A 5,110-nucleotide genomic window follows, 5' to 3' on the forward strand; every position below is an offset into this window, starting at 1 on the left:
ACAGTTTAAATAATTTACACATTGAATACATTCTTCCTAGTGGTTATTTTCTGTGCAAGATGCAGACATGATATCCTACTTACAAACAGTTAGAACAAATCCCTCTATACATTAAGCAAATGTAACTATATATCTATCCTAACCATTTTAAACACACAGATACAAAACGAACATTCATCTGTATCCCCTTTTTTGTTTAGTTCCATCATTTGAATATTGTAGGTGTGTAAACTCAGCAAAATATTCTAAAAGAGTCCAGTAGTCCATAATAGTATTGGGTCTTCCACTTGACTGGTAATGTCAGAAATTCTTGACCTGAGTTCCCTACAGCTCAACATAACACCATGGCTTTACTTCTTATACTTCGCTTTTATACTTTTCTGCTGGATGGTTAAGAGCAAGGTAAAGCACGACCTATGCAACAAGAGTTGTAGCTTTTGGGTCTGAAAAGGCTGAGAAATCCCCTCAGGATTTATCCCAAAATCCTGTGCCTCAGATTGTAGATTATTTGTCAGTGTCAGCCATGAGGATCAGTCACAGCCATTGCTTGGCCAATGTGCTCTCTGTGAAAGCCTGAGAGAATATTTTCTCTCCATGCGACTCTGCTGAGGCACACTCTACATCATCAATCACTTTGCTCTTTGGCCCCATAATTTCCTTCATCAGAAAATTTGGGCCACTCCTGACTTACATGACATTATAGTACAAGTTCTCATATGTCCTGAGTCTTAATTGACATTGGAAGTCTAGGGCCAAAATGGTCGCTTTCCTTGCTGTCCTCCTTTTTCTCTAATTTTGGTCTGTAAACATAGGTTGTTAACCCTCCAGAGGAGAAGCTTATTGTTATTACCATACAACCTAGGCTGTTAAGCTTAACCTCACTCTCTATCTGAATATCAAACAACAGGCATAACATGGATAACGTATTCTTCATCATGTTTTGATATGTTTAACTTTAAGATCCTATTGAAAAACATTTAAAAATAAGAATATATTTTAAAAATAGACATAAATAATTACTTAATTCTTATGTTTGCACTTAAGTCCAGAAATCTCACCGTATACATCCTTGAAGAAGGACAGTCCCACAACATTCCTTTTCCTGTCTCCTGCCTTCATTCACTACCCCCTTTTTCCTGAAAAATCATCTACCCGAGAGACAGCACAGCAGCAACTGGCATGTCAGGACAAGCAACCCTTATTCAGTAGACCAGAATGACAGGTACTCCAAACATGAACCTACTATTACAAATTGTCAACTTCAATGCAAATTATTAGTTCACAGGTGTCACTATATACAGTTAGTCGGGGTGAGAATCTTTCCAAGTAACTGCTAGATTCAAAAATGTTCTGAAGATTCTCAGGATCATTGCCTTACCCATCTTCCACATATAAATGTATGGCTTGCCACTGTCATGTTTGCTAGCTCTTCTCCTTTGCCACTCTTAATTAGTTAGTCCTATAATATTTGCTTTTCTTTTAATTGTATTATAACTTTCTAACTGTATTTCTTCTTTTGAGTTTTATACTAGGGAAACTATATGATATTTACAAATATTTGTCTGGTTTATTTCACTCATGTGTATAACTTCAAGTGGCATCCAATTCAATATACAGGCTTTGAGTTTATCATTCTTTATATCTCAGTAATACTCCATTCTATAAAAATACCACATCTTTTACATCCATTCCTCAGGTGATGGGCATCTTGTTTGTTTCCAAGATTTGGCTCTCACAAATTGTGCTGCTAAAAACATAGGCACACATATATCACTATGATATGATGCTTTCAGATGCTACGGGAAAATTCCCAGTAGAGGAATAGGTGGATTAAATGGGATTTCCTGTCCAAGATATCTAAGCAGTCTCCACACTGAAGTCCATAGTGGTTGACCAGTCTACTTTCCCACCAGCAGTGGAGAAGCGTTCCTTTTTCCCCACAGCCTTTCCAACATTTTAGGCTGGTTGATTTCTTTATGATAGCCATTCTTTCTGTCATGAGAAGATATCTCAATATTTTAATTTGCATTTCACGGATGGCTAGTGATGTGGAGCATTTTTTCTTATATTTATTCCCTTCTTTAATTTCATTCTCTGAGATGTGTGTGTTCATCTCAGATGCCCATTACTGGACTGGGTCTTTAAATTTTGAAGCTCTAGTGTTTTTTTAGCTCTTTATAAATTCTAGAGTGCAGACTTTGTCTGCGTACATATTTGTCGTAATTTTTTCCGAATTTGTGGGTTGTCTTTTTATTTGATGGTAATTTCTTTTGACATGCAAAAACTTCTCAATAAGAGGAATTCCCACTTGTTAATTCTTTCAAGTGTTTTCCATGAGACGTGGTTTTTGTTCATGAACTCTTTTCCTACCAGTATGTCTTGAAGTGTTCCTTCTATTTTCAATTCCAGGAGATTTAATGTCTCTGCTTTAATGTTTATATCTTTAATCCACTTTTACTTTAGCTTAGTACACTGTGATAGAGCTGGGTGAAGTTTTAGTTTTCAGCATGTAGAGAGCCAGTTCTTCCAACACCATTTATTAAAGAGGCTACCTTTCTTCCATTGAGTATGTTTGGCTCTTCCGTGCTATTGAAAACGTTACTGTTTGTATAATTTCCATCTCAGTGTTTTTGTTATCTCTGTGGAGGAATTCTATTGACTTTTGGGTATTGACTTTATAACCTGCTATGCTACTGAATTTCTGTATTATTTCTAGAACCTACTTGGTGGAGTTTTTTGGGTCTTCCAAGTAATGTAACATGTCATTGCAAATAATATAATTTAACTTCTTCTTTACCTATTCTTTTTTTCTTTTATTTTTTTTTCTCTTGTCTAATAGCTGTAGCTAAAGATTCCAGAACTATATTGAATATTAGTGGTGATAATGGACATTCTTGTCTTGTCCCAGACAATGACATGATACATAACTTGCTTGAATTTTCATTGAGTTGTGGAAATTGTTGAATTTCTTGTTTAATTTCATTTGTGACCCACTGGTTGCTGAGTAGGGTGTAGTTTAATTCCCACATATTTAGGATTTTTTGTTCTGGTTTCTTTTGTGATTTATTTCCAGTTTCATTGCACTGTGCCCATATAATATGTATTGGATAATTTCTGGGGTTTTTTTTTTTTTGTATATACTTAAGCATGACCTATGGACCACTATGAGGTCTATTTTAGAAATTGACCCATGGGCAGCTGAGAAAGATGTTTATTAAGCTGTTTTGGGGTAGAACACTCTGTATATGTCCACCAAGTCCATTACTTTCAAGCTCTAGTTCAGTTCTGTTGTTTCTTTGCTAATATTTTCTGGTTGTTCTATCTTCGTGGGATAAGGAGTTGATAAGGTCTCCAGTTATAATTGTGGTATTAGATATTAAGTATTTCATGTCCATTAATATTTGCTTTATATAGTTGTGTGCTCCCGTGTCTGGTGCATACATATTTATGAGTGTTACCTCTTCCTCTTGAATGTTTCCCCTAACCAGTATGTAGTGGCCTTCTTTATTTCACTTGATCATTGTTCTTTGAAGTTGAGACTGTCTGAGAATAGGATTGCTACCTCTGCTTATTTCTGAGGTGCTGGGCCATGTAGTATTGTGTTCCATCCTTTGACTTTCAGCTTATGAATGTCATTATGAGTTAAATGTGTTTCTTTTGTACAGAATATTGATGGATTGTGTTTCCTATTCCACTGTTCCTGTCTATTTCTTGTAATTGATGAATTGAGTCCCTTTACATTGATGGTTACAGTTGAGATGTTTTGACTTATGATTGACATGTTATTTACCTGTTGCCATTTACTCCTTTTTCTCCTGTGTTTTATTGCTTGCCCTATTTAGTTGGTTTTTCTGATGTCATTCATGGAGTTCTCTTTATTTTGGTCCCTCTCTAAACATCTTTCAGTAGCCTGTGTAGGATTGTCTTTATCATCATGAAATTCTTTAGTTGTTCTCTGTCATGGAAGTATTTGACTTCTCCATCAAACTTGAAAGAGAGTTTTGCAGGATATAGTTGTCTTTGCTGGAATTTGTTTTCATACAGGACTTGAAGTACTCTTCTCAATGTTCTTCTTGTCTTCATGTTTTGTGAAAGGAAGTCGGCCGTAATTCTAATGGGTTTTCCTTTGAATGTGAACTGCTTCTTTTCTCTAGCGGCTTTCAGTATATTATTCTTGTGGTGAATTTCTGGGATCTTGACTATTTTATGTATTGGTGTGTTTTTCATTGGGTTGAGGTTCCTTGGTGTTCTGTATGCTTCGGTTATCTGAATGTCAGTTTGTTTCCTCATATTTGAGAAGTTTTCTGCTATTAATTCTGCACATATTTTTTAAATGTCCTTTGTATTGACTCCTTCTTTCTCATTGATACCTATTAGTCCCACATTGTTCATCTTTGCATCGTCTTGCAAGTGGTGAATTATTTTTCCTGCATTCTAGTTGTTTTTAAGAGATCTTTTCTTGCCTTTTCACTAGCTGCACCAGCGTCTTCAAGATCTGAAATTCTTTCTTCACTTTTACTGAATCATTTTTGCAAGCTTGTGAGTGAGATTTTATGTTCCTCTATATCTCTTTGACTCTGCTTCATGCCATCTATTTCTTTCCTGTGTTGCTCATTCAAGGAATCCATCATTTTTTAAACTCCTTTATTTTTTTATCAATGTCTTCTTTAAAAGTTGTCATTGTTTTTTTACTGCAGTGCTTTTTTACGATTAAGTTTCATCTTTATGTTTCTGTAGTTGATTCTTTTCTTCAGATGCTATGAGTTCTGAGAATTCTTTTTTTATTTCAGAAAAGAATTTTGGTCTGATTTTCTTTATAACTTTCTGCTGTTGCTTATTTGCTATTGACGCTATTAATTCTTACATTTCAGCTGAGCCAGTGTCCTGTGCACTTGTTCGGTGTGGGCATTGCGTTTCCTCCATATGTTTCTGCATTTGATTCTTTACTGCACATGCTATTAATTCAGGGATTTCTTTTTTCATTTCCAGTCTGAGTTTCTCTATACTTTTCTGCAGTTTATTCTTTATATCAGAAGCTCTTGATTCATTGATTTAAGCTGTGGGGTTTCCAATTGTTCTGTGTTAGTGTCCTCTGCCCTTGTTATGGGTG

This window comes from Octodon degus, unplaced genomic scaffold (assembly GCF_000260255.1).
Source record: "Octodon degus isolate 3935 unplaced genomic scaffold, OctDeg1.0 scaffold00386, whole genome shotgun sequence".
Taxonomy (NCBI): Eukaryota; Metazoa; Chordata; class Mammalia; order Rodentia; family Octodontidae; genus Octodon; species Octodon degus.